This window comes from Lepeophtheirus salmonis, chromosome 8 (genome assembly GCF_016086655.4).
Source record: "Lepeophtheirus salmonis chromosome 8, UVic_Lsal_1.4, whole genome shotgun sequence".
NCBI lineage: Eukaryota > Metazoa > Arthropoda > Copepoda > Siphonostomatoida > Caligidae > Lepeophtheirus > Lepeophtheirus salmonis.
In genome coordinates, this window is record NC_052138.2 from 11872208 (window position 1) to 11885055 (window position 12848).

A 12848-nucleotide genomic window follows, 5' to 3' on the forward strand; every position below is an offset into this window, starting at 1 on the left:
ACTCTCGGTAAAACTAGCCTAATATCACAACAAAATATGATTTTTTACAATATAAGTGAACTTTATCCCAATTTAGGCGAACCTTTTTCAAAAAAACATAGTTCGATTTTAGTTTTCTAACATTTTACACATATTAATTATTTAGTCTTGTTATGTAATAAAAATAAGTGATTCTTGTTGTGTACAAGTTGCGATTTTGTACAAGTTGTAACTTGACTAAGCAAATTGTACAATTTGCAACCAAAAAATGAGTTGACTAATTTTAAATGAAGGATTTACAGTACTTGTAATAAGGATCATGCAATAATTGAAAATTCTATGGATGATCTCAAATATTAATGCTCTAATTTTCGGCTATTTCAATACAAATTATTCAAATGTAAGTAATATGTGGTTCATACTAAAGTTCAAATGCCCACATTAGTATTAATCAAATATACATGATAGATGCCTTATTGTAATAGATCAAAATAGAATGATACTAACAATTAATAGTTGGTAATTAGAATGACGAATCTGTAATTAAAAAATGCAATTTAAGATGAAGAAATTTCAAATTGTACAATTTGCTTATACAAGTTGCAACTCGTAGGGACATCGCAACTTGTACACAACATATATATACAATTTTCTTCCTTTAAAAGACAATGTCATTTTGATTTTGAAGGGGTTAAGAAATGAAAATTATTTCAATTATTATAAAATACTTTTTTGGCCTTCTTTCTACAGACGTCTTCTTCCAATCTAAAACTTTATAATATAGTTTTATTATGACACCTTGATAAATAATTATCTACAGCAATGCAGCATTTTCTATGAAGACTCGTGTAATTATTGAATAACAATGACTAATAATATTAATACCTATTTTATTGCCTATAGTAATGTTAGAACTCTCTCACGTGCTATTGGATCGGTTTTAGGAGTGATTTACTAATCAATCCCCCTCCGCTGTTTCTGTCTTTTTTTTACCGGTTCGATCTTTTTTAAAATTGAACAGTCCTTCCGTCCTACGGTATTTTTATTAATTTCACTCCAAGCCAGGATTGAAGAAAAATAAAAAGAAAGAAAATAATGAATGATAGCTAGAACTTCAACTTGATGGTATCTTGTCTCTTGAAAGAGGTTATGATTAAACTTTCCAAACTGAAAGGATGTAGTAAGTAACTCCGTCATTTCAGCTGTTGTAGTTACCATGAAAAAACAATAAGGACCGGTCATAGGAGTGACACATTTTCATAGGACCGGACAGATCCGACTGTCCTCGTTTTTTTTAAAGACCAATCCAACAGTACCTTTCGGTCTTTTTTGTTATCTGTCCTGTCTTTTTCACCATTCATCAGTTCCAAGGACTGATTAGTCGGTCCTAATAATCTTTTTATTTTCTTCACTCCTAGTTAGTTTTATGGAAGAAAAAAATTGAAGATAAGAATGAAACATCGCAAGAATGTACATATAACATTTAAGTATTATACCTGGGCGACCGTTGGAATTTTTTTGAAAACATAAGTCCAATTTTTTTAAGCTTCAAAAATCCGTAGTATTCACAAAAAACTTCAAAAATTATTTTTTTTGAAAAATAAAATGAAAAAAATTAAATTTCAAATATTAATTTTTTGGAAAAAAAATTCAAACATTCATAGCTATTCACCAAAAGTTCAAAAATCGACTGTTGGTTATAATTAATGATTTTTTTTGCAAAAAAAAATAAATAGATAAATTAAAATGTTTAGAAATAAAATTCAAAAATGAAATTTTTAATTATTTAATTTTTGTAACAAAATTCAAAAATCCGAAGCTATTCAGAAAAACTGAATTTCAAAAATCCACAGTTGTTGAGAAGAAATTAATTTTTTTTGGATAAAAAAAAAAGTTAATTTTTTTGGATAAAAAATTCAAAAGTTAATTTTTTTGGATAAAAAATTCAAAAGTTAATTTTTTTGGAATTTTAGGAAAAAAAATAAAACTTCAAATATTTTTTTTTTTAAATTCAAAATCCATAGCTATTCACAAAAAATTTCAAAAAACTAATTTTTGGAGAATAAAATCAAAAAATAAAATATTAAATATTAATTTTTTTTTTTTTTTTTAAATCAAAAATTTATAGCTATTCCCAAAAAAAATCAAAAATTTACGTGTTTTATTATAATTAATGAAATTTTTAGAAAAAAATTAGAAGAAATAAACATTTTATAAAAAAAATTCATAAATGAAATTTCAAATATTAAATTTTTTCGTAAAAATTTCTAAATCTACAGCAAGTCACAATTAATTAAATTTTTTGGAGGTTTTTTGAAGAGCTACATATTCTGGAATTTTGGATCCCTCCAACCCACCCCCTGGAGACGCCCCTGATTGTCAATTATTGAGTTAATGAGGTAACTTTGGGAGCTTTATTTATTAATTTATTCATCTCATAATCCTTATATTTAAAAAAACAAAAAAACAACAACATGGTTATGTAATTATTGAAATATTGTCCTTACCATGTTTGTGACTACATAGAAGATAAGTTACAAACCTTATTGTTTAAAAGTTTGTTGTCAAACCTATGAGAAAGATCTCGTCTTATATTAAAAAATGAATGTATATTATTAAAAATTTATTTTTTGTCACAATTTTAATTATGCAAATTTATTAATTCTAAAAAAAAAGGTCTTCTATCAAAATTGTTGAAGTTTTGTCGTCAAGTAACCCCCGGAAGAAAAATCCTGCTAACTACATTGTTCATTAGTAGGCATGTCTAAATAATCCATGAAAAGGGATTTGAATATGCAAATAAAAAATGAAAATAAAAATGTTGAAAAAGACCAAAAATAAAAATGTTGAAAAAGACCAAAAATAAAAATATTGAAAAAGACCAAAAATGCAAATTAAATTTATCAATCAAGCATTCTATTGAATTACCATTGTCCTGGTTATGATAGTGAGGCTAGGCCTAGTCTTTTTTTCAGTACCCTTTATTTAGTTACAATTTTAACTTGATGCAGAACAATTATATTAAATTAACATTTATAAAGTAAGATTAGAACATTTCTAATTAATTTAACGAAGGAAAACACGATAATCATTTAATGCATTTTAAACTTCAAGACTCTTATGTGAAATAACTAAAGAAAATAAATAAGAAAGAAACAACGTGTAAAGCACGTTAAAGCTAGCACGTGTGTGCATCATAAATAATATAAGATAACTCATATCAATAATATCATTTGTTGAGGTATCTATTGGTTAGATAATAAAACGAGTGGATTTCATGAAAGAAGGGTAATCATGTAATATGATTTTCTAAATTTTTTATTATGAGTGCTGTGGGACAGATACTCTGTTTATGTTCATAAATTAATAATAGGAAGTATGTTATGGTGCACACCAACTTCATATTTTCTTCCACTGCCGGGTCCATCATTATGAGCAAGCCGCTCTCCGAGATCACCACTCCAAAAGCGCCGATTACAAATCCTTCTGCTGCCTTACAGAGGGAAACCATCCTGGGACAACTATAGAATAGATGGCGAGAGGACTGTACTTCGATATTACTAAAGGTACACTATTTATCAAGGGAGTTCGAGGTCTTATTATTTTTAAATTATAGTCTTTTCAGAGTACTTCTCAAATAAGTCTTTGAACTCCTTGTTGTTGAACTTGGTAAGGGGGATATTAGCAGAGACCAAGGCCGTCACTAGGTCAGTATTGTGCCTGGCGCACTGATCATGCTGTTCTAGGACACACTTCATGTTGGCTTTGGCACTAAAGTTGCAAAGCTTCCATAGCAAATACTTTATTTCAGTTACATAAGTTCAAATTTAGGTGCCACTGAGGTCAATTGTAAAAAATTGTGTTTCACTTCGAATGAATGTAAATATATTGAAAATAAGTTCTACTGGATTCCCATCTATATTTATAGAGGAAAAACAAATTCTAAAAAATCTAAATACCTATGGTGACCTGATTGACATAATCGGGCTTGTGAACAGAAGCAAAATTGTACCCCGTTTCAAGAACGGTACGGTTTTTTGAATGGTAAACGTAGAACGCTAAACATGAGGGATCACTTTTTGAAGGCTCTTACCGAGCATGAAAGTTTTTAATACTCTACCTTAACTCGAACATTATGAACTTGACCAGTTCAATAATTCTGAATCATGGGGCAGAGGCTCATCATTTGGCCATGAATGTATGCAAAGGGGCCATTAAAAATAATAAATTCTGATTTCGTATTGTGAGGGCCTCAGTATAGTCCTTCTGGAACACATAGCTTCTTTTTGTGTAGTTGGAATTCAACCAGGAGAAGACCCCCTCCTTGACAATTCATGGCGCCAATGGATTCATCCTTACCTATTCTTCTCTTCCTCCTATAATACTCGAACTCAATCCTTCCTTTACTTTAATAACTGAATATTTTTTATCTAAAAATGGCGAGAAAATGCAAATAAAGGCCGGAAATGCAAAAGAGCACAAAATGCGAATAAATCTTATTTGCATAATTTGGACGTCACTAGTTAATAGTCCTTACATTCAATTCATGGACTATATTTTGAAATGAAACTTATAGCTATATAATATGTTACAATTCGTTTTCCTTTGAGTAGGATGGGACTTTCATTTTTTTAAACTACAACAATATACTCTAGAATACATTCTCTTTACAGCACAAGACATAAATGATTTGACACAAAAAACTTTTTAGTCCTTGTTAGATTTTCATTTCACTTCATCCTACGTGACTTTCTATTTAAAAAAAAATAGATTTATTGGTTAAGAAATCTTCACTTCATTGAGTCCGGAAAGAGAAGTCTACGTTTCAAAAAGAATTATTACATTATGGGTTAAGTAACACTAGAATCTAAAAACATTTAACTAAATAAAAACCATGCTTGATTATTGAGTTGAAAATAAGTGCCGCTCATTTTTGAGTACATGAGTTAAAAGTATAACAATAAACGTAAAATACTTTAAACGACGTTTTTTAGGCTTTTCTTTATTCACTTATGTTATATTATTCTCCAAAAACATATTTTACTCCAGAACCAAGCTAAGCAGGGAAATGACAATTATGTGCAGGGGGGTTCGCAGGGGTAGGCTGGAGGGGGGTGTAGCCTCCAAATAAAAAATATATATATATATCTTTTAATTTCAAATTATAAATTTTTTCAAAAGATTAGGAGATCAATGCAACTTTGTGCAAATAGTTTGAAAAATTAAACTTTTTGGGAAAAAGAAAATGGATTTTTTTTTTTAAATTTAATTTGAAATAGTACATTTTTGAAAAAGTACTGACATCAATGCAAATTTTTGCTCAGAACCTAGCTTCTATCTAAAAGTTTTCACAAATGGATTCATAAGGATCTCAAATTTTTGTCAAATGGCTCTTATTATAAATTATAGTCAAGCGTGAATTTTAATAATAAGTGTTTTTCAACTTTTTTTTATGTCATAATTTTTCCTGAGTCAAAAAGACAAGGCAAAAAAGGAGAAGAAAAAAAATCAATTTATCACAATTTATATTATTTAATAACTTGAAGTCATTGGAGTATGTAGAAAAAAAAGACGAAGTGAAATTATGAAAAACAAAAAATAATCATTATCTGTAGGTACTTTGTCATTGGAAAGTTAAAGAACAAAGAATTTTTTGTACAAACTGACAAAAATGAACTGAGTATGATTTATTTCATATATGTGGCCCATCAACAGAAAAGCAAGCTAGAAGGATTTTTTTTCAAAATTGAGTGTGATCAGGGTCGTCCGCAGGATTATATTTGGGGGAAGAGGGGGGTGTTGCTTTGTTTTTTTGATTTTTTTTTTAAATTCAAAAAATAAATTTCAAGTATTACATTTTTTTGAAAAAATAGCAAAAATTAAATTTCGAATATTAAATTAAAAGGAAAAAAATTTGAAAAATTAAACTTTTGGCAAAAATTTCAAATAATAAATTTTTCGAAAAAAAAAAATATAAAATCCACGGATTTTCACAAAAAATTTAATTTATCCCCTAAGAGTATGGATGAAAGAAGATAAATGGTTCCTACCAGTCGGTGTGGTTTGAGGGCATTTCTTCTCCAAAATCGTTAGATGTTGTTTGCAAAGTAATTTTGTATCTCTTCCAGGAAGATGATACAGAAGGTAAGTTAGGAACTGTATGTTTGCCTCACAAAATTTTGTGGTTACAAACTTTGTAAAATTTTAGATCTTCAATTTTTATGTATAACCAAATGATTTGCATTGAATAATATTATACATACCCTATCCTTCTCCTCCAATGATAAATTATCTATTGGATATAGATGTGTATAATGATCTCAAGGAATTTTCTTGAAAGGCTTTGACTCTTTTATCATCTTGCAAACTAATTGATAACTATCGTCCTCTCTTGCAGCTTTGTAAGCGGCTTCAATGCCAATATCTTCTACTTCTTTACTCTCCCTATAACTTTGTTTAATTTGAATTTCATCCTCTTTTGGCTTATCCAAAGAAGCCATACTAAGTGCATCAGCAATAAAATGAGACTTAATTTGATTGAATTAATTTCAAATGTAAAGGGAGCTAATTTTTTCACTAACCTCTGTAACCTAAGGTCATCATTAGCACGAATATCTCTACCATTAATTACTCCAATTAATGGTTTATGATCCGCAATGACTTTGAAATTCCTCCCTAGTAGGTAAACTTTTAACTTTTGAACCGCCCATGCGATAGCTAGGAGCTCCAACTCACAAGTGGTATATCTTGATTACGTTAGGTTCATATTGGGTAAGACGTCTTCTTGCATCAATGAATATGCTATTCTGTGTAAAAGCGATGAATCTGTGAGTATGACTATAGGCTTTTCTGGATTAAAATGAGCTAATGTGGGTGTTAATAAGAGTACTTCTTTTATTTCTTGAATGCAGCATCATGTTCTGACAACTATTGAAATGTATTTTTGCTACTCAGCAATCCTCGCAGGGGTTACTTGTGATAAATCCTTGGAAAATGAAGTGAGCTGATTTGCCATTCCAAAGTAAGATCTCAGCTCTGAATATTATTATTAGGAGGGAAATTCTGTATCGCTGATATTTTAGAGGAATCGGCTCTAATGCCATACTGATTAATTATGAAGCCAACGAAGTTAACTTGGTTCCCAATCTGAATCTTCTCAGGGTTGACTTTTATACCATAATCCTGACATCTTTTCATAACCTGATTAATTATAATTGTACGTAATACTATAATCTGAATTCTAAAATATGTGGGATCATAGTATTTTTTAAGTGATTTTGAAATATTATGAAGTTTGGTAGTTTTCCTGGGATTAATTCTCCTCCTGTATTCCCTCGTGGGATTTGGAATCCAAATTCCAATATCTCTTGAAATGGATGATCAAGTTAGAAGTATCTTCCTTCAATTGCCTCAATCTTACTTTTACAGGGTATGACGTCATGACATTGGTATGAAATCGAAAAAAATATTAGGATAATGTTGACTATTTGCTAGGATACCCCCATAAAAAATGGGATCACTTAAAAAATACAAAATGGAACAAAAATCCTTGAAGATGCATTTTTTTAAATAGATTTTTTTTAAATTATACATTGAATATTTTTCTATAATATAAGCTATGATATTTATCACCACTATGAATTATGAATAAGTTATAAGGGTCTAAAGAAGAGTGACGTTTTTCATCATTTTTCAGCCTAAAAATGGAAATATATCGACTTCAGAACAAGATACAGAATCAATCAAAACACTTTTTAATCATAAAAATACTTGAAATAAGTTTTACTAATCCCACTTTTAATGGGTGTTTGTTTTAAGGGTAAAAATGACTCTAAACAATAATAGTCCCGAATTACTATAATCCCAGAGATTTCAGAATTGAGATGACTGAGAGAAAATGTGAGATCAGTTTTGGATGGATTCTGGCCTTATAGATAAATTTGATTATTGTCTTCAATTTGTTTTATTTCCTCCTCCTCCCCCCATTGTTCCCCTATGTTATTCAACAAATAATGACAGAACTTATTTATTTGCATAAATTAATTAAAAAATTCATAAAGTTACTCATATTAATTTTTGTAAATAATAAACATATTTGGATCTAACAAATAATAATGTAGTCGTATTAATGGAATATTGTTTTTATACTTCATTTTGTTGAAATGTCCGGGTGGGCGGGTAAAAATCCGTTCCTATTGATACAAAAATACAATTGGCAAAGTTTCAGCCAAATTGAAAAATATTTAGAGGTAGCTCAACGGCCTCAAAGTTTTGTAAATTGCCATTTTTTTCAAAAAAAGTGACTTCTTCTTTAATTATCTTGAAAACGGGTGAAGATAAAGCTGTTTATATTCCATATTTTTTAAAGATTGCCAAATTTACTCTAAGATATTTTACTCCAACAATTCAACCAAATGAAAATATGTTAAATAATTTGGATGTTTTGGAGGGGGAAAATAAGAAAAAAAATATAAAAACATGGCGTGCAATACGTTCTAAATGTATTATTTTATCTCTTCAACTATTTTTGATTATAATTTAAATTAAGAATATTTTTTCCCATTTTCCCATAAAACATTAAAATATCCTGGACTAAATTTTGACCCGGCGACCCGGACATTTGAATAACATAAAAATAAGAAACTATCTTGTGCGCATGTATACAAAGATCACTGTTTCTTGTTTGTTATTGGTCTCTTATCTATATTACAATTCATCTGCATTTTCAGTATATGTTAAGATTTGAATAAAAAATAAACGCTGGTATGGAAAGATGAATTAATTCTTGCAGGTGTTTTATATTTAGGATACGGGAAAACTGGTTTGTTTGTTTTTGTTAGTGAGCGCTTGAGAAACTAAAGTACTCATCAGTAAAGAAGGGATCTGTTTACAGAAAAAACTAATTTTATCGATTAGAAAAGGAGTGTGCTCCTTCATCATTTTGCTCATTATTTAATCATTCATGGTATGTTAACATCTCCCTCTAAAACCGAGGTTCTTAAACTTTTTTTCTCTAATTCCCCACTTTTTAATAAGCCAAATCTCTTTTTTGACAAATTCGATTTTAGGCCATGCAGTGTTTCTTTGTTTTTTTGTGCCATTTTACGGGTCTTAATTTTTGTTGGCAATTATTATATTTTTTACTTAAAATTATCACATGGAAATTGATCTACATATGAAAAGATACATTTTGTTTCTGTCTCTATTTATTTCGTCCCTAAAAAAACAATACAAAAAATGCAACACTAGACCTATATATGTTTATTAAACTTTTGCAAGTGTTTTTTCTTGACAAGTACCTCAATGATCGGTTCTGCTTTTGAAATAGCGCAAAGGAAATCAGATTCATGGTCAATCCCGGGATGTATCAATTTTTTAAAACCTCAACCATGCTCGAAAACACCGAGTCGTACAGGTACGTGGAGGGAAATACAACCAGCAGCTTGAGCGCTTCCACATCAACGTGAAGGTACTAACCATGCATAGTGGCCCTGAATGCATTCAGACTTTTATCCGAAAAACACCTTTTGCTGAAGAGTCATGCGCCAGCTGCAGAAACTGTTTTTTTATGTTTCATCTTCCTTCAGAAAATTGTAAAGTCGAAAGCTTAAGGGATCCCTCGTGAACTCCATCATTGGGTTGCCCCTTTTGAAGTCCGGGAAATAGTGCTGAAACTCGTCTTGCAGCCTGATGAGATTAATCATGGTTTTGTTCTAGAGAACATCGCTGACGCCACCAGTCGGATTCGCGCCAACATTGGAAAAGACGTTGCCTTCCGGTCAGTCTCGAACTTGCTTCACTCCCCCTTCTCATTCACAAATCTTAACCTTTAATATACAATGTCATCACAACACACACAGTGAGGGTTTTTTTTTTTTTTTTTTTTTTTGAGTTTTCAAACTGAAGTGTGAATTTACTTTCCCTTAGCTGTTTTCTTTATCCCAGCTGTTGTCATCATTATTTAATTCTACTACATATAAGCTGTCATTGATGTATAAGAAACCGGATTGAACATTTGCATGAGTCACCCTAAGGATTTTTTGCGCAGTTATAATTGTAACTCCTTACTGGACTCAAGGTACAATTGAGGATCAACATCGGAGTAATCATTGTTTATTTTCATCTCGCCCCCTTCCCTTGTCTCAGCTACTTGTAGCTGAACCAATGAAAAGGCATGCCATCTAAGCTGCTCTTCTTCAAAATATCCTAGTTATGAATCTCTAAGTATATATGTAAGACTTTGTTAGACTCAGAATAAAATTAGGGGTGTCCGCAGGGGAGAACTGGTGGGCTGTAGCTCCCCTCTAAAAAAAGTAATTTTTATTTTTACAAGAAAATGTAATATTGGAAATTAGTTTTGAAATTTAATCAAACTTTTTACCAAAAAAATTTATTTTTTGTAAATACCTATATTTGACATTTTTTGAGAATAGCAATGGATTTTTGAAATTTGTGTAAAAAATATCATTATTTGCGAACAGCTCTGAATTTTTGAAATTATTTTCCAAGAAATTTAATTTTATTGAGAATAGCTATGGATTTTTAATTTTTTCGTGAATAGTTGTGGATTTTAAAATTTCTGTTCCAGAAACATTTAATTTTTCAATTTTTTTTCCAAAAAATTGTTATTTTGGTTGTTTTTTTGGAAAAAAAAAATTCCCCTCCCCTTTTTTTTGGCTTCACAGCTAATTTAACTAAATGTAACGACAGATTAACTATTCTCCTTTCCACATTCTTCAAATTGTCATGGTTAAAATGTTTTTTTTCGCTTTCTGTTTTTACCTACCGAAAATGCAAACGATTTATAACCCTAATCCTGACTCATAGGCAAAGCTGGGCTGTTTGGTCAAATAAATTACTGTTTTGAGATTAGAAAGAGAAGCAGTTGTTAAAATTTCCCTTTTTTCTTATTTATTCATTTTTTCTCGAATCATAATAAATCTTTTTTGATGGTCTCAATAAGAAGTAATATTGCCGGACATTACTACATAAATAGGTTTTATTCTAAATCTTTACGATGGATTTAATTCTAACATTTTTTTTATTTGTATATTTATTGTCTAATTTTATGATTTTGACATTTACTTTATTATTGTTAATTATTTAGATCTCATCGGTAGAGATATATCTATCATATGCACAATTATATATAGCAACTTCCAATTGAAGAAAAAGGGGCGATTACGTTTTTGAGTAAACTCCACATCTGGCTTGTGTTTTGTAACCTAAAGTTATGAAATATTTAACAAAATTCCAATGTCAGAATAATAAAATATTATTTGGATCAATCTATTATGTTAATATTCTGTATTTATAATTTATTGTTATTATTAGGTATATCATTCTAATTGTTTAATTTTGTATATTTAATATAAATGGATGATGGTTAATTTTAAGTATGTAGATTATGTTTAATTTAAGCTTTCTTTTTTAAACTTGGAACTTAAAATATATATCGAAATACTCTACTTTGTTGGTTCATTAGTTACTATTTTGAGAATATGGTTCATAATGAATTACAATTCCATGGAGGGGTACGTTTTCAAATCTACTGTAACGGATAAGAAACGACTAAGTCAATTATATGTAGTATATCTTCATATATATGTATATTTTGCTAATAAATACTTTCGTTATACGCTAAAAATCATAATAAAGCAGGCAGCTGATAATCACATCAGTATTTTAAACAATTATACCATGAGCCTTTCTCCCCCTTCTCCTTGCACGCGTTTTTCTCTACAGTAACTCTCTGGGGTAACATGTTGATTTTCGTTTTTTTTTAACATGCCCATTCTACACTAGATTTTCATCATTGGACATGGCCCAAGGAATACCAAAACTACTGGAAAGGAAAGAAAAATATCGCAATCACACATAGGGACCAGCTTTTTCTTTTCTTGTAACTACAAATATGAGAAATGACTAGTATGAACATAGATAAATATATCCGACTCGTAAAAATGTTTCACGATCTTAAGTTTATCTATTTCTTAACTTATCCTATATTATATTAATAATCTCATTTTATGCTCAGACAAAGATTTTTTTTAATACTTTTGATATTCATGTAGCATATTTTCTTTTTTACTTTAGCTTAAAAATAGTTTATATTTCTTATGTAATGATCAAAATATACAAATGAAGTACAATCAATCTCTTGGGAAAGAAAAAGTGAGCTCGATTTTAAGACGCACTTCCAGTTGTTTTAGTATTTCTTGCATAGCCCCTTCTCTTAATCTTTGATGATGAAAATCGTATGTATTTTAACCATGTTAGACAAAAACTGAAAATCAACATGGTAAGCCTGAAAATTTGAAGAATGTTTAGGAGATGTAGAGCAGCTTAAGTGTGATAACGTTTCATTAAATCATCTATGGCGAGGGAGGAGGAAGAGATGGAAGCGAAGAAAGACATTGGTAAGAATTACTCCGATGTCGATCTTCAATTCTACTCTGAGTTCAACAAGGACTTACAATTATAACTCCACAACAAATCCTCAGGGGATTGCTCCGTCTTTTATGAGCACCCACGAATGTTCAATGAGGTTTTGAATATAATTGAATGTAGTAGGAAAATAAGTTCACTACTTAGACATTAAATAATAATGAAGGAAAAGAAAATTCTTTCTTCAGACTAACAGTTCCAAAAAACAGATCAGCTAAAAAGCACATACGATTTACATTACTATCCATAGGTATGCTCGTATCATATCCATCCTTGGAATTAACATGTATTAGATACATAGTATTATACTTCAAGTTTAATCAAATAATGAAGATCTCAATTCTTCTTCTTTGTTAATCTTTTTCCCCCTTCTGTCAAGGTTCAATATCAGTGAGAAAAATAGTAATTTCTTCTTCAGAGAC